The sequence below is a fragment of the Stegodyphus dumicola genome, chromosome X2 (assembly GCF_044657685.1).
Source record: "Stegodyphus dumicola isolate Sdum_Otavi_A_Nest chromosome X2, ASM4465768v1".
Lineage (NCBI taxonomy): Eukaryota > Metazoa > Arthropoda > Arachnida > Araneae > Eresidae > Stegodyphus > Stegodyphus dumicola.
Genome location: NC_140781.1, coordinates 65,194,999 through 65,214,244, shown reverse-complemented (window position 1 = coordinate 65,214,244; position 19,246 = coordinate 65,194,999). Strand labels below are relative to the sequence as shown.

Here is a 19,246-nt window from a genome sequence, read left to right as displayed (position 1 = left end):
CAAGGCCCTTATATTAGGTTAATTGATTAAAGCAAAGCAACTCGAATTTGGTTGACTCTTTTGACACGTTTACGCGGACGGATGCCTTTGCTGATGACATTTAAAGGGAAACTGGTTCGTATTTCCGTACACAAGGTGGTTTCGTGGGTTTTCACACAAGGATAAAACTACGAAACTTCCCATGCAGAGGAACCGTTCTCTATATTAACCGTATGTGGACAAGCGCTGTCGCCTGCAAAATTGAACTGAGGCCCAACTGCAACCTGAAAAGAAGAATTATGACTTAGACTGTTTGAAAGAAGAATTGCTGTTTAGCAACCCGTTAAGTTCTGTACTCCAGAGAAGCCGTTTAATGCGGAGCAGGGAGCATTGACTTTCGGACAAGCAACAGTGGGAGACCATTCTTTTCAGAGATGAGTCTTGATTCAGCCTAACCACTGATTCTCGAAGTACCTTCATCTGGAGAGAGTCACGAATCCACTACGTGCCCCTTAACATTCTAGAAAGAGATCAGTATAGCATCAAATGTTTGATAGTCTGGGCAACATAATGTTGGACAGCCCTTCATTTATCTGAAAAACTCTCTATTATATATATGAAGGGCTCTGTTATACAAATACTGCAAAGTGCAGCGAAGAAATCTCGGAGCTCTATGTTCCTCTTTTCAAGAGAAAATTTGAACTTAGTTCATTTTTATGAGTGATAATGTTCGTCCACATAGGGCTAATATGATTGATGGCTTCCTAGAAAGTGAGGATATTACCCGAATAAACTGGTCATGCAGATCTTTGGACCTAAATTCTTAAGAATATTTAGGTAAAAATGGAATAAATTAGGTAAAATAGCCTTCTTTGTTCTTAATAATATGTTTGTAGCGATCTTGGGAGAGCAACTGTAACTCGTCTGCCTTCTCCCCAAATCCTTCCTGACTTAAAAGCAGTTTTGCTGCAGCAGTGGGACAGACTGCCACATGGATTTATAAACTCTGTCATTTCCAGCATAAAGCAGTGTTGCGAGAGCTGTATGACTGTTAGAGAGAACCATATCTCCTATTAGCCAATTTTTCTTTTCGATCGTGCAAGCTGTGTTTTAGACTTTCCCTCGTCGATGAGTCTTACGCATCGCTGAGTCTTACGATCGATGAGTCTTACGATCAAGCATGTGCCCTATGACTGTTGTTTAGTATATGCTTTTGTATTACATGAATATACACAATTTCTGTACCAAATTTTATTAAAATCAATCAATTATTTCAGAAGATAATTGCCCAAATGTGAAAATTCTCTTAATTTTTATCACCAGTGCATAACGCTGCAGAGAAAACAAGAAAACTAGTACCGAATTTATCTGGTTGTTTTACGATTAATTAAGGATACTAAAAAAAATTGTTATATTTTGATGTGAGCTTAAGACACAAGCATTAACTGGAAGCAAGTGTTTTGTTTTAGAGCAACACACATAACGACTTAAAAATATCTCTGTTATTACAGAATATTTTGATCACTTGTAGTTTGTATTACTAGCGATGTAACACGAATGTCGGCTGTAGAGTAACTTTCCATTGAAAAGGTGTGGGAAAAGATCACAATAAAGACAAAAATGTTTCAAGGCCACATAGACGTTTCTCCTAAAAATTAGTTATATAGCTGGAAAAATACCATATTTGTGGTACGATTACTTCAGGAAAATGATATGCCTTTTCGGTTTTGTAATACTGCTTTTGTGCTATTTCTCTGTATTGTTTCAATATGTAGATGAAAGTGGACTTTAATCTGATTCTTAAAGCTGGTCGAAGATAAGACTGGATATGAAAGAGAAAATGCGGGTTTTATGCAATGAATTTAAAATTTTCATTAATTTTTGTTTAAGATATTTTTTATTACATTAAATTCATTCATTAACATTTTTATATTAATTTAGGTTGTGTTTTTTTCTTTTTTTATTGATGACTTCGTAATTCACCAGCCGAATAACTGGATTCTCCTTAAATACTGTTTTTACTTTACTTACATAAAACGCGATCCTGAAAACTGATTCTGGTAGGAAATTGTAGGTGAGAAACGAGAGAATAAAGGAAAGCTGTTCAAAATTAAAAATATCTGTTAGGAAATTAAAATAGCAACTACAATGTAAATCATGCACCAATGAAAATATGTATATTATTTTATATGAAATATCTTTTTGGTCACCTTTCTATTAAATATATTTAACGAACTTTTACCAAAGTCTACATCAGAAAAGTTAATCAAATTCCCTTATTGAACAAGATTCCGAAATCTCCTTACTGGATTCATTATGTTATAGTCCAGAGAAGCGGTATCGATGCAATAAGTAATTAACAATTTAAAATTTGGCGATGTCTCGCCAATTTAGTGACATAGTCATTTACCTCAATTTTAAAGACTTCCGCCTGTAAACTTATTTTCCCGGATAAGCTTTAATTTTTCGGGCATTTTATGTTACATTGTAGAAAAGATACTACAGTTTCAAGTATGATTACACCAAAATTATTTACACATATACAAATTTCCTAACAATAAGTATCTTACTCTCTATGTATGTTGACAAGTCATTACGTGACTACATTTCTTAGTTTTGGTGTTGTCTTGGTTATGAAATCTATAATAGCTCCGTTTTTAGATTATGACGTGCTGCAATAACGATTGCGAGAAGTATTACTGTCAGTCTATCGCTCGGTGCATTTTTCTTTCAATTTTACTACTTGCTTTTATTACAATTTGCGGCTCCATCGGCGAAATCGAAATTACTTTTATGAGTACGCACAAACTTAAAAATTCAATCAATAATTAGCTGATTTTCTAATGGTCACTTTCTAATGCTTGTTGCCAAGAATTTACTACCAAATTTGCAGTAGGTATAGAAGATAAAAAGAAGCATATGTAGCTTGTTTCTTGCGAAATAGAAGTTGCTCTTTTAGTGATTAATGGTTTTATATTCGATGAAGTAACCGTACTGATTTGTCAACTTTGGTGGTCTGTCCAATGAAAATATTAATTACTAATATCTCAGCGCTTCTTGTACGTAAAGGTAGAAGTTTTTTTAAAAAATTTAGTTTACTAAAACCCAACGAACATTTTACTAACTGGATTTATTGCTCTTCGGGGACCATAATGTACGTACTCAAAATAATGCTTAAAAAAATAAATCATTCAGCCACCTTTTTCGGATACCCTGTGCAAACAATCAGGTTTAATATTTGTTAATTAAAACAGGTATACAAATACTACTAATATAGGTATAAGTTAATAGAAAAACATTTATATTAAAAACATTATACATATTTTATCAATAGAATCTCTCCATAGATTTTGCCAAAGTAAAGTACATATTTTATAGAGCTTTATAACTAAATATATAATTTACGTCTAAATTATATATTTTATAAAAGCAATTTCTTCATATATTTCATACTAAAAATCACTTTCTGAAGATAGTTTCTTTCAGCTTTCTGCATAAGACCACATTGCTGAAAATCATGCTTGGGTTGAAAAGATCTCTTTTTTTTTATCTTTAGGTATGATATATTGTTAACTTTTTTTTTATTTAAAACATAAACCTTCTATTGCCTTCAGTTCAGAAACGAGAAGTGCAGTTAATTGAAAATCCTTATCTACTGAAATTATGGTCGTAATTCTTCGCAAGAGACCATTAAATGCATAACTGTAGGATGCAGCAAAATGAATCAAAACGTCTTATTGAACGGAGAACGATAGAGTAAGTTTACCTAAGAATCTATTTCAGGAGAAAGTCGTAGGGGTGCGAAATATTCTGGTGAGTGGTACGTCAATCATAAGAGACCCTCATCTCAAGTTATGGGGTAACTTTCAGAGATACGTTTCTGACACTGAAACCTCAAATGCAGTTGAAAGGTTTAAAAGATAGTAAAGACATTTCACGATGCTTTGTAGAATGCATTGTAGTGTCAATAAAATTTATACTTTATATCGTTTTCGAAATGGGTTTAGTAGAAGTAAGCGCAATAAGGTAAATGTAACTTTTATATAGATGAATTTATAGTAGTAGATGCCTGCACTATCAAATATATCCTATTTAACACGGCATTTATCCGCTAAGAATAACAGAATGCACAACGATTCCTTGATAAGAGTCATCTGACACAGTTGGACTTCAATGGAGATAGAAACACTTGGAATTAATGAGTTACGTTTTGTGATAAGAGAGAGAGAAATTTAGTCATTTAGAAAGCTGTTTATATCTGGAGCTAACTAAAGTTAACAAATTAAAGGTAACTATTTAGTGCTTTTAGTTAGAATAAGCTTTAACATTAAAAAGAACTGAAAAATAACACAGTTTTCAGTATGTTTAATGTTGGAATGATAGATGTAAATTTTCTTCGGTTTCAGTTGTTTATTATTAGCGATAATCGATAGACAGCTCAAAATTCGATTTTAAACTGTTAATTCATCTTATTTTAAACTGTGCTACGCATTATTGTAATAGGGATACCTGTAATTTTTCCATACCTGTCAAATGAAACGGAAAAGATGAGTAATTTATTTAGTACAATATATCACCTTTCAGCAACCTAACATTATGTATTTTATTAATGTATTTTAAAGAGAGCACATGTAATTACAATAATATAATAATTTCAACAGTATAGTTCCCATTAATTCAGTCTTACGGTTTCAATCTTTAATGACGAGATCTGTGACATGACTTTCAGCGACGAGATAGGAGCATCCGAACTTCCAATCGTATTTTTACGTAACATAGAATAAAATTTATAACATTTTATAAAATACAGAATATACAGAAAAAGTGTAAATAAAAAAGGTATATGAAGAAATATTCCCCACAGAAGAATTCAAAAGGATTTAAATATCTTTTATGACATCTTTGCCCTTTTAAAATATCCTTTCAAGAAGTTTGAAATTTTATTCGTGAGGGAAAAAGAGCCTGTTTATTCGCAAGGAAAAAATTTCGTGAGGAAAATTATTAGTTAGAAAATAAGAGTCTATTTATTTAAAACTCAATGGAAATTCAACAAAGGAGAACTGATTGATGTTCACAGAGGTTGATAAAAAGTGGCTGAAAAGCCAGGATGGGAAAAAATTACTGCTTTATTTTCCAATAACAAATGGCAAAATAAATAATCCCATGATTCTATTTTATAAAAATCTGAATTTCATATCCAGAAGAAAAGTAAATATTTCAGATTATTCGATGTTCGTAAGTGTAATTTCCCTATTGTTCTCACTGATACGATTAGAACTTATAAAATTTCATAAGATGAGAAGTAAACAAGACGTGATAAAGACGTCAAAAAAGGTTTCAAGAAACGAGAACTTAAAAACATTGTAAATTAAAGAAATTACACTTTTCTATCCTTAGGCAATTAAGCATCTTTAATAAACTGCTTAGTGAAGAGTACGTTCCTATTTCAAAACCATTGTTTTTTGAATGAGAAGGATCTCTAGCGTTTCATGAACAATTTCGCGGCCATATTTTTGTAAAAGGTCCGAAATCCATTTAGATTTTACATTATACGATGTGAACAGCGAATACAGCATTTTTAATCACAAATACCTTTGCTGTGGAAGTTATAGGAAGCATACTAAACACTCGAATATATTTTATAAAGATAATTTAAATGCGTTGAAACAGCCCTTATCCATAGTAAAGATAAGGAAACAAAACTCTAATAGAAATATTGGGAAACTAAAGGAAATTTGTACCACAAAGATAGCGATATCTTCCGTTAAAATATTAAATTGCTACTTTGAAAATGAATCTCTGATTTTTAAAAATAAAGTATTTCAATACCATTGCTGAAGAATTTTTAGGAAATATATCAATTTCAAATGTTAAAATGCATTACCAAATGCTGTTTTATTCAGATACCTGCCAAGGCAAGTCTTCATCTGAGGCAAAAAGGAAAAGTTGCGCTCTTGTATATAATACAATTACATATACATTGATAATTCATTATTTAATAAATTTGTAATCATAGTTCTGTAACTGTTAAAACATCATAAATTTGTCATGTGCCCCAAGAAAGTACATATAATGATTTTATTAAAAAAGAGAGAAAACAAAATAATTATTGTTGTGGATAATTTAATTGCAGTAAAATATTAATAAAAATAGTAATTGCGCGAAAAAATATTTTTTATAACTGTATTTGTTTACTTCTATTTTTTTCTGGTAACTCTGATAACCATGTTTAACAGTGTCCTTGTCGAAGCATAGGTGGAAATTTTTAAAAAAAATATTATTTTAAGTTTTATCAACAATGTTAATGCTCGTAGTTATTAAGTGGAAGTTTCAATAATTATCGACGTTCAAAATCTTCTGAAAGCAATTTCAGAAATCACAAATTCGGATTAAAAAATGTTAAAATATGCTCATGAATTATCTTGTAAAGATTTCTACATATAGCTGCTTAAAATCATCTGAAAGAATGAAATATGTTCTCTCTTTTTTTATTCCTTTTTTAAAGTAAGTATTTCTAATGCAATTTTTTCCTTATTTATGGAAAATAAAACTTTATTGAATGCATATCTAATGTCTTTCTCTGCGTCTGATGGTTTGGGATATTTAATTATGGAATAGCACAATTAACGTCTGGCATATTTTTCAATCATCCGCAGTATCCAGACTTTTGCTAGACGTTCGGAGAATTATTGCGAAGTATGAAGTAACAATTGAAACTTGAGAAGGGTGCAAAATAACTTTTATATAAAACTAAATAAGAACAGAAGGCAAACTTTGTGCTTACAACTCAGATAACAATTTGCTGCGAGACATTTTAAGAGTAATAGTAAGTTCAAATGTGAAATTTAAATTCTAATAAACTAGCAGCCAAAGGCTACACTGATCCATTAACGCGAAGTTGGCTCAAAACTTAACCGGAGCGGATATCAACTGTCAGCAATTATAGCAATGTAAGGCCGAAGACTGTAAATCTTACATTATCTAGCAACCTAGAAACGTGGCCTCGAAAGGCAGAAAACGCTCAGTCTTATAATCTAAATCCTCACTATAAATACTAGCGAACTAATATGCATTCTGGCAGAAAACGGAAGGGAAACGTGACAGTAAAAACCCTAAATATAAAATAACTTTTAAATTCATATAAACCAGTCTTATGCATACTAGAACTACCTGTCTGTGATGAAAAATGCCTTCACGAGACTTAACAGAAGACAGGGGGGAAATCCTAATGCTTTGCCTCTTTAATCATCTTCTGAATGAAATACTGACCAAGTATACTCCAGTGTTAATTATACCAACACATTTTCATTTCAAAACCAAGTAAAATCCCCTCTTTATGTTAGCATTAGTTCTATAAAATCATATTAGCCGTGTCGAGAGAGTCCCCTTTTTCAGCAACAAAAGTAATGTAAAAAGCTCTAGCCGGCTAGCTATTGGAAGGTCTGGTTTTCGAGTCTCGGTGCAGGCAATGTTCACTTTTTATATTTCCTTTTCTAAATAAGCCTAATAACTCTACAAAGGATCAAGCAATTTTCTAAAGGATATAATGTCGAACAAAAGGAAAGAATGATACAACTATAAAACAGTTTCACTTGGGGTAAGCCCATTAAGTTTCTTATTTGATCCTGCAAATATTTCATTTTTAGCAGTCTGAAAATTTGTGGCAGCAGTCAGCAATATATTTTCCTTGTGTAAGAAGCATGGAATAATTTAATAATGAAAGCAAAAAAACTAATTTTATAGTTTTAACATAATTGATTACTCTATAGTTTTAACATAATCGATGTTTTAAAATAATCCTGACAAGCATTTTTCAAAGTAAAATAAAAACTGCCAACCACTTATCAAAAAATTGCGGATAAGTTTTATATTATTCAGAAAATTTCCAATAGATAATCAGAAAAGAATTTATGTTAGGATGTTAATAAGCGAACGATTTGAAATTTCTTTAAACTTTAGTAGAAGTAAGTAAATGGGATTTTAACAAATGCAGTTAAAGATAAAAAAACAGATTCAATGCAAACGATCGCGATTGGATGTAAGGTCAATCAATGTTGTTTAAAAAAACGAAACAAACTGCTTGTACATCGAAAAAAATGAAGAAAATCAATCCAAAAAAAGGAACAGGGGATCCTTGAAAGAGTAATAAAAGATGCAAATCTGCGGAGGAAAGAAATTTCAGATAACAGGAGGGGAAAAAAACGGAAGATAAAAGGAGCTTTAGTTTAGTTTCAGTCTTTAGAAATAGTAAAGTGAAAACATCACTTTTCTTCTTTTATACTTTTACCTTCCCAGCGTGTATTTATGATTTTATTACGAATTTAAGATTTTTTTCAAAAATTCTTTGACGTATTTCCTTTTTTTTTTGCTTTACTGCTTGGTAATTCTCTTGATCATTCAATGTACAAGTTTAAAGAAAAAGTATTTTCAAAGGAATAGGAAATATGATGATACCCAGGTCTTTTACAAAAACTTGCACTTTCTAAGGAAAACAAAATGCGTAGTTAATTGCCTACTCTGGCTTCCCGTAAGAAACTCAAAGAAAAGGTGCACAAAGAATGTATAATTCTTTTGTGAAATTAAAGTAAAACAGTGATCATCTCTTTTTGTCAAACAGTAAAAGACTAATAAAGAGAAACAATGTGTTTATATACATAACTCTATAGACAGAACCCCACCATAAAGATCTTATGGAAGCAGTATTAAAATTTCAGAATGTATTTATGGCAACCAGTTGTGCAAATTGCTGCAGTTTTCAATCACTCACGTGATCACGTTCCAACAATGGTTAGGGGAAAAAATGTAACTTGTATCGAGGCTGGAGCACTAACACGAAACATCGCAATATAAAAGACCAAGAATCCAACATCATACAAGCGAATAGAACTGATGAAGACATTATATCTATTGGCTGAGGAAGGTATGTAGTCAAGCTATTCTTTATGAAGACTGCGATTAATACTGAAACGTAGTTACGAATATTTGCAGTAGTGTCACACTAAACTAAATTTAGGTAGAAGAATGCGTCAGTGTGGTGCTCAGTGTTCATCTCGATTCGATCTTCGTGGTAATGATGACTGACTAAATTTGTAGGCGACTTGGGAACTGGGACTGTACTTCCACAAGTTTGTCCAAAAGTTTATCAAATTTCGATACGCTGTCAAAATTTGGGGATGCCACAATCTGAACAGCTGATAACCCTTAAAATGCATAACGGGACAATGACGGCGCGCCGATATGGTATCGAGGGTCTGAAGCTTACTTAGGCATCATATGTTCCAGATTCCTATGTAAATGGCATTTTCAAGCGGAACAATACACAAGGTAGCAGCTACAGGCATTCTCTACAGTATGTCCAATATGATTTTTTAACCAACAAAATCCTGAGATCTCTCGCCAGTTGATACCTGTGCGGCATGATTGTCGTCATATGAATGCTTTGAAATGCTCTTATAGTGAAAAAGAACTGGAGACTTTGTCAGCGTCATGTAGACTGAAATCGAGCACTTTCTGAGCGCTTCTTACACTAAATTCGGTCACAAGGCAAATGCACATGTTCGAAATAAAAGTATATTTTTAAAATATATTTCTTTATCAGTGTACCTAATTTGATCTCATTCGAAGCACGTTTTCATGGCCTTTTCTATGTGAAGCAGTGCAAGCAGGTATTTTTTACAGAGTAGGTTGCCACAGTATGAGTTAACAAATATCAGACATAAGATTATTCGATTTCATAAATGACTTTCAAGAGTTTTGATTAAAAACAGCACATTATTACTTTTCCAATTAGGTAACTCTGTTTAGCATCAGAAGAAAGCAATCGTAAGGTTTATCCTTTTCTCTCTCTCTCTCTCTCTCTCACACACACACACACACACACAAAAAAAAAAAAAAAAACTGAATCTTGATAGCAGTAGAATAGCCAGTCCTGGTGTGGAAATTCCCGCCTATTAGTTATGATCTTTTTAGTCCTCATGCGAAAAAGATGACTGTAATAAATAAAACCAAGTTAAATCACAAAACGCTGCCAGAGGTTGAAATCATATATTTCGAATAAAACGAGTTATACTCTTATTTTTTCCACATATACAGAAATTTCCTTGGCGAAATGATTTTATTTTGTGCTTTGAGGTTGAAGACATGAAGTTATAAGGCATTTTCTACCTCCTTCCAGCGTGCCTTCGTGGTGTAACGGTAGCACATTTGGCGCGTATTCGAGTCCCGGAGAGGGCATTGCTCATTTTTTACATCTCTTGCTTCAAAATAAATTAATGACTCTACAGTGGCCTCGAACTAGCAGGTGGTTGACAATAATGCGTCACCACCAGGATCTAGCGACTGCGTTCTTTAATTCACATTTGCCCTTTAAAAGGGGGAGTATATAACGTGTTTTCTCCCACCTTCCACAAAAACAGCACATTATTACTTTTCCAATTAGGTAACTCTGTTTAGCATCAGAAGAAAGCAATCGTAAGGATTATCCTTTTCTCTCTCTCTGTCTCTCTCTCTCTCTCTCTCTCTCACACACACACACACACACAAAAAAAAAAAAAAAAAAAAAAAAAAAAAAAGAAGAAGCAAGAATTAATTAAAGATTTCACTTCAATTTACGAATTATTTTCATGAAACTTTCAAATGAAACATATAATATTCTTCTACTATATAGTCCTGTTGGCATGGTGGCAAGAAAGCCGGCTGCCATACCTTGGGCCTAAGTTCGAATTTCAGAAAAGGCATGGATGCTTTTGTAAATCTAAGTTTCCCTGCTGCGTCACATAAAATATTTGTTAGCCAAAAGTCCTTTGGAGAATTTTAATGGCATGAAAATAAGGGGGAAAGACCATTGGATCCTTACTTCATTAAAATTAGGACGCTACTTTCCCTTTCTCGCAAGTGTAATTTGGTCATCCTCAGTGGTGATATTTTTGGTGACGAGACTACTAAATGACCAATAGGCTTTGGCCTTTCCCGATGAATGCTTAAGCTGGAAATGTCTGTCCATTTGGAACAAAATGTTCTTCTGCTATAAGACCTCTAGATATCCCAAGGCCTTAGATATCACGAGGATCTTGGTTAGAGCCATCTGTAATTAACGTGGTGCTGAAATTTTATTTTGAAATTCGTTGTTGAATGCATGCGTAAATTATTTCTTTGTGCAAAATTTTAATATTTTGAATTTACGTTTCAAATTTACGCAAAAGTTTAATATTAAAAATTAGGACGCTACTTTCCCTTTCTCGCAAGTGTAATTTGGTCATCCCCAGTGGTGATATTCTTGGTGACGAGACTACTAAATGACCAATAGGCTGTGGCCGTTCCCGATGAATGCTTAAGCTGGAAATGTCTGTCCATTTGGAACAAAATGTTCTTCTGCTATAAGACCTCTAGATATCCCAAGGCCTTAGATATCACGAGGATCTTGGTTAGAGCCATCTGTAATTAATGTGGTGCTGAAATTTTATTTTGAAATTCGTTGTTGAATGCATGCGTAAATTATTTCCTTGTGCAGAAGTTTAATATTTTCATTCAGTATATTCATAGAGTTTAGTATGAGATTTACGTTATTAAGCGAGTTTAATCCCAGCACCACCTCTAACGTAATAGGAGAGAACTGAATTGTGAATATAAGCTAACAGAATGTTGCATATTTATTTGGATTTAGTTATGATATTCACAGCCAATATAATAACGTAATAAATGGGCGTTTAAGCCTGGAGGCAGGAAGTTAGAAATTAGCATTCCATACAAATACTTTAGAAGCAAATAAAGAACTGAGTTAATGTTTAAAATATGTGAGAGATGCTGCTTTCGATACTCCATTGAAAATGTGTAGGCTTAATTTTTTGAATAACTGACATAAAAATATTACTAAAACTAATAAAAAATGTATTAAAATGTCGAATAAATAAAATTTAAATAATTTCGTTTTAGGTTTCATCATAATTTTTTAACATTAAATAAAAATAGCATAAATTTAAAGCTTCTTCCATATGCCCTCAAGATTTGATACGCCAGCCATAGGTTATGAGATTTAAGACACATTTTATTACGTAATAAATTTTACAGAAGCTTCTCAGCACTACCACTTGTAAGCTATTACTTTTTCGAGATTTTATTTCCACAGACAAGAATTTTCACACAGTGTTTCACCAATACAATGTATTCAAATAGAGATATTTTGGATTATAGTGTAAGAAGTTATCTCATTCTCTTCTGCATACTCTTGTGATGTTAGTGGTTAACAAACGGAAAATCCATGGTTCAGATTTCGGGGAGGGCATAGTTGTTTGTTACATTTAACGGCTTTGAAAAAGCTAAAAATCTGTACGATGTCACGTGAACTAAAGGGAGGTGGAAGATAACTAATTATCATTTGGATTTGGTCGACTGAATCCTTTGCCTTTCCATTGTTGTTCTTTAAGTGGGTGAGAACTATTCCATTCCCATATGTGTGCTGTCATGAGGTAAGTCGTTAGTGTGTCCAACTAATAAACAGAAAATCTGTGGCTCGAAACTGAGGAATGACATAGTTTATTTCTTACATTTTCTGGTTTCGAAACATCCAGTAGTATCTATGATATAATGGAACTCAGAATACGAAACTGTTCTACGTATCTCCTAGAAACACCGAAGAAAGTGAATTATTTTGTACGGTTACTTTTATTTTGCATTAACCAGTTTTTTTATGATTTCAGCCTTTACTATCACTTCTTCTGTCCGTTTCCTTGCCAGTAAATCAGTTAGAAATCAGTTAGAAACCAGCTTGTAAATCAGTTAGAAAGTATTTAAGCTGAGGCTTTGGATTCTAAAACAGAGAGCTTGTTTCTGCCTCTCAAGGTCACGTTACGAGGTTTAGCCAGCTCTGATAAGATTGTAATTCTTCGGCTTTACGTTATTGCTGTCGACATTTAATTATTACGCCGGTGAGAAGTTGTGAGCCAACTTAGTTTTAAATCAACTGTTTAGTCTTTGACTCTTCGGCTTAGTTTTAAATCAATTGTTTAGTCTTTGACTTTTCGGCTTAGTTTTAGCTTTTGAATTTGATTGTTACATTAAGTTACATTACTACAAGTGGGAGCTGTTTCTGTGAGCATGAGACGTGCATTTTATGTTCAAGTTCTGATTTAATAAAATGGTTATTTTTAACGATCTCAAATCTCTGCTGTTAAAATTCAGACCCAGCGATAATTTGCAACGAGTCTGTTAGTTTGATAATCAAACTCCATAATTTATATGATACTAAAAACAAAACTTCCTTTTGAAGAAAAAGTGGAAAAGAAATTCAAGAAATGATAAAAATTAATTAACTAAAATTTAGCTGCTAAAAATATACTAAACATTATTAAACAAGATTAAGTAAATGTAATTTACGGGGTGAGAAACCAGACAAAAGTGGTTCATAATGAATGTAAAAATTTGAGTAATTTTTCATTGTGAAAAGTATAAGAAAAACAAATCAGTTCCACCAACCGTGGTTCCATCAATACGAAAGTTCTAATTAGTGGTTTAATTATTGGAGGAGTTAAAGCAACGAGAATCAGCGCAATATTGTTCTTAGATTTTAAAAATTATAAAAAATAACAATGTTTGACTGTCAGATAAAGGTAAATTCATTAAGATATTGAAGGAATATTTTGAATGGAATAGGCAATATAGCATTCTTTTAATTCAATCCCCAAAAATAAGGTTATAAGAACAAAATCATATCTATAGAAATACTTGGTTTATTATACTGAAATTTTGTACACATTAAACAGGGGCAAAATGTTTTGAAATATGCAAATGAAGCATAAAACGTCCCAAAACAGAGCACTTCATAGTTCCAGAAAGGTCGGGTAAGTAAAACTTGCGCCCACCCCTCATTGCTTTACATGCTTCACAATAAGCATTCTTACTGTAAATGAGGCTGTTGATCTTATATAGCAATAAATTCCATTCTTTTATAATGCTGGTTATTTTAATGTCTGGAAGTTTCTTAGAGGTTGTTGAAGCTGTGCAATGGCTTCTTTTTTAGAACATCCAAAACGTGCTGTGCAAGATTTAGGTCCGGCGACTTCGCTGGTCACACCATACTTCGAATATCATCTGTCTCTAAAAAAATCATGAACCATCTGAGTTCTAAATGGCTTCGCAGTGTCGTCCATAAATATAAAGTGCTCTTCAAAAAGGTCCTCGGAAATGCCTCATATAAAGTTCAAGAACATATAAGGTGCAGTGGAGCGCTGCCGTTCAGCATGATGCCTCCCCACACGAGGATTCTAATTTCTCCAAAGTGGCCGTTTTTCCTTATATTTGAAGGAAGATACCGAGCCCATACCCTCTCCAGATGAAGACTCGTCGTTAATCACTCCCTGTACAGAAGTGTGACTCGCAAGTGAAGAGGACATGATCCCAAACTTGTTCTGTCTAAGAATGTTGAGCCTGGCTCTGCAAAAGATGGGCTCTCTTTTGTGGTCTGTTTAGAGAATGCATACCACTGGTTGTCGGGCATAAAAGGCTACTATGCTAAGCATCTGTATACAGTTTATCAGGAAACTGTTGTTCCAGATGCAGGATGAAGTTTGGAGAGAAATCTCTAGCCATCATCTTTCTACTCATACATTTAATACCATGAATCGATTCTCCACAAATATCGTAGACTACTCTTGGATGGCTTTTCCAGACCTCTTGATGATGGTGCTCGTAATTTAGAATGGGTGCCGTAACCTGTATATCTCTATTCTAGACACTTGTAACCATCGAGAGACCTCCGTTACATATTAAAAAATATCAAATCTACCGATGACTCCCATTTCAATCCATCGTCAAAACGATTGAGAGAACTCATTTTAACTGAATAATATAAGAGAAGAAATATGCAGAAAAATATTCAGGACATTTCAAGAACATAGTTCTGTACACGAATTTTAAAGTTTCGAAAAACGGCACTTCCACTTTTTTTTTAGAAATTGTATTCTTTAAACCTTCTAACAACCAGCAGATGTTTATATTAAGTTCACCGTTCCCAAGTAATCTTGCATAGCTAAATGAAAGTAATGTCATTACGAAGTAATGCAAAGCATAGAAAAATAAATAATGTTTAGGAGCTAAACGATAAAATGTGATTACAGTTCCGTTTACATTTTTGAATTTCTCTGGACAGGAAATAACTTGCATCAAAATTATATCATTTTAAAGACTTTAATACTTTTCAGTTCAACATTTTAAAGCAATTTATCATTTTATTTAACTTACAAGGCATACCAACGCTATTACGGACGAGTTCTGTTCAGATTGAATTCTTTGCTGTTACATTTGACTTTATTAAATACTTCATTATTAAATAACATAGGCATTATTTATTTTATCTTAATATTTAAATACAGTATCATAGCCAATAATGTTTTCTTTTGAGTAAAAGACATCATGAATGTAATTACATTAAAAAATTTAATTAGTTGATGGGGAAACTCAGACACTCATATTTGACAGAAAGATTTGTTTTAATGATTGCCGTATCCATGAAAAATTACTGAGTTTTTTGTAATGGAGTCACGCAGAATTTCAAAAAGAAACTCATCCTTCTTCGGCTTTAAATTTTTATGTTTTCATTCGTTTTGAAGTTCTTTAGAATTCATATTAAAAAATCTTCTGTATAAAGCGTTTTGACGATCATAACTAACAATTTGGCAGATTTCTAACATATTGTATAAACTCGTACCTTTCTTTTGCCTTCAAGTAATGTATGGTTTTAGAATAAGTCAGATTCTAAAGAATGCTACACTTAGAGATCTAAAAATTTCATTAAAATCTTGTTTATTATAATAATGTCTCGAGCTACTCCGATTTGTTTTTGCTTTAAACCTTGTAAAACAGGTTAAGAAACAGAACGTAATCACGTGAAGAATAAAATGAAGTAAATCCTTTCCTTTTTAAGTGAAATCTGGTAGATTAGGGGCCAGATAACAGTAATGGAGTTTTCTGCTCTTCAGCTTCTTCCTTTATATTCCTTGTACAGTAAGCTGGGAAAAGGAATCTATTGTTAAGAAAGAGGAAAAAAAATAAGCTGATCTTTCTTTAGTTCAAATTCGGTGTTATTGCCTTTTCTCTTGTGAAGAAATACTAGAGAGCTTCCTAGTTCCCATAACATCAGAACGCATTAATATGATAGTGATATTCTTAATTTGTTTTTGAAAAATAACTTTTCTTACATAAGAGCAGATTCATACTTATATTAGAGATTCATCTTACATTAAAAGCATTAAATTAGAGTTAAACGAATTACTATAAAAACGAGATGATTAAGAGTTCATTGGCTAACTCACAAAGAAAATTGGTTTCACTTTCAGTGTCTGTGACATCTCTTATACTAATACAAAGGATTACCAGTGATTGAGTCACTAAAGTCTTTGAACAACGCAAGACGAAAACGTCGTGCTACAAAACATCGTGGGAGAAAACATCGCAGTTCTAAAACATCGGGGTACAAAACATCGTCGTCGAAAATAAAGCGGTTCAAAAACTTCGCAGTTTAAAAACATCGTCGTCGAAAATATCGTGGTAAAAAATAAAGTATCTACAAATCATCGCATGACGATAACATCGCAGACATGCTTCTTTCAGGCTTTAATAACTGTAAATGGATATTCCCACATTGATTTGTGATCGCAAGATGGAAAGAAGGATAATTTTTACTTTCATACTTTTTATTAACTAATAAATTTTTGCTGAGAAAATAAGAATGAAACTTAAGCATAGAAAATTAATGCAACTTATAGCACTTAATAGAATTTTAAACCGACATAGTTAACTAACAAAGGCCATTAATAAATCATTTTTATAAAGTTTTTACTGGTAATTTTTCATGAAAAGTATAATCTATAATTTGCATTTAATTTTTTATGCTTAAGTTTCCTTCTTACGTTTTCAGCAAACATTTATTAGTTAATAAAATATGTGAAAATAAAAATTATCCTTCTTTACATACTGCGCTCACAAATCATTATGGGAATATCCATTTACAATAATTAAAACCTGTAAAAAAGCACGTCTGCGAAGTCGTCATGCGATGATTTGTAGATACTTTATTTTTTACCACGATATTTTCGATGACGATGTTTTTAAACTGCGAAGTTTTTGAACCGCTTTATTTTCGACGACGATGTTTTGTAGCACGATGTTTTAGATCTGCGATGTTTTCTCTTTGCGATGTTTTCTCCCACGATGTTTTGTAGCACAACGTTTTCGCCTTGCGTTGTTTTCTCCGCGACGTTTTCGTCCGCGATGTTTTTGCCGCGATGTTATCGGCGGACACCCTCGAAAAGACATTTGAATTATATATTTGTTACAAGTACGATGTTGCAAAGATTTTAAGATTTTAGTTATTTGAAACGGGAGTTAAAATTATTTTCATTGCTAAGTAAAAATGAACTTGAATAAAGGACCAGAAAATCTATAAATGGAACTAATTAATTTACAGTGTGATATAAACCTTATTCAAAGATACAGATTTGATTAACTCTTATTCGTACTTCTCAAAACATAAATATGCTCTGTTACGAATTTTTGTACTGAGAATAATCGCTTTGTTTGGAAATACATTTATACCGCGTGAGAAGCATTTTTTCACAATTGAAAATTAAAAAGAAAAGAATCCGATTAACAGAAGAGCCTTTACAATCCGCGATGAAGATATCTAGTAATTCTTACCCAAAGCTGTAAATTTTACCACAATCAAAACGCTATCAAATGTCAAACTATATTAAGAAATTAAGAAGTTTATAATCGTTTTCATACAAAAATATGTATTTTTATTTATGCGTTGACGAAAAATCCAATGAATAAGAGAAAGCAACTAGGTTGTCATTATTTGTTCTCCCGTTTTGTCCCATTTGGAATGTTTTCCCTGAAAACATAAAACGGTTTCGTAATTTTCTTACTTTTAGTTTACTTTAAAGTGAGTTATTTGAGGACTAAGTATCATATTAAAACTATCTGAGATTAATCTCAATCTGGAAATTTAATATTTAGCTATCAACGTATTTGAATTCAAAACTGTAAACAACAATAATTTATTGCAGATACCAACCTTTGTAGAGTCATTAGTTTATTTCGCAAAAATATGTAATGGCCTCTCCGGGACTTGAACCTGGATCTTTTGAATACGCACCGAGTATGCTATCGTTACACCACAAAGGCACGCAGAAAGGCGAGAGAAAATATATACTCCCCTCTTTTAAAAGTCGACTGGAAATTAGGGGGGGGCCCTATCGCCAAATCCTGGTGGTAACGAATTATTGCCCATTGCCTTTTTGTTCGGGCGCCACCGTAGAGTCATATAGGATTTTTCGATGTCAGAGAACGTGAAAAATATGAAGTGCCCTCGCCGTTTCGAACCTGGACCTCTCAAATATGCGCCGAGTGTGCTACCATTACACCACGAAGGCATGCAGAAAGGAGGGAGAAAATACATTTACATTTCAAATAAAAAATAAATTTGATTTTTTTCCTTTTGCGTTATTAGTATCACTATTATTTACCTATTTTTTGATAGATATTTTGTGAGTGAAATTTAAAATTTTGTTAAAATATCTTTTATTTTGTTGATAAAAATTTTCATTTTATTAAAAGAAAATCTGGCTGGTCAGCTGTTTCCAGATCGAACATTCAGTCCACATGCAATTTCAGTTTCAGACCATTAATATAGGCCACTTAATATTCCTAGCACTCGTTTGCAGTCTCAAGTCCTGAATTCGATCTTCGATAGAAACAAGTTATTTATAACCAGTCTTATCAATAACTTATTCGAAATGATCTCGGCTGAACTGAATGATTGTTGAAGCAATACAAATTAAACCGAACAAGTGGGCTTAGAAATGCCCAGCTGACCATATGATCATTAGCGGGGAACAGCCAAATTTTAATTGCGTAGACTTTCTTCCAGAATAACTCTGAAGGAGTTTGAGACAATTTTACCGAAAAGAGAAAGCTCTTAAGCACTACAGACCCTTTACTTGCGGGGGGGGGAAGAGCAGGTAAGCAGGCTATTTGTTCTAATAAAGTATAGGATGACTGCGTGTTTCATTGCGTAATTTGTTGCTTGTTATTTTGGTTATTTGTTTCTTTTCTATTTCTGTATTCTCTACAATTGCCGTCCTAAATAGGATGCACACCCTTCTCAGGACGGCAAGTAAGCATGCTTTGTTTTAATAAAGTACGCGAAAGCTAATTAATTACCTTGTAGAAGACTTTGTAAGAGGATTTATAAGGGAAAAGATTACTTACCTAT

The 19,246-nt window shown here is 32.8% G+C and overlaps 1 pseudogene across 2 annotated transcripts in view; it reads right to left on the bottom strand.

Annotated features, from left to right (window-relative positions):
* Positions 1 to 19,246, bottom strand: part of LOC118185872 (neuropeptide CCHamide-1 receptor pseudogene) — a 127,401-nt pseudogene that overhangs the window by 61,319 nt on the left and 46,836 nt on the right. The window lies entirely within an intron of this gene.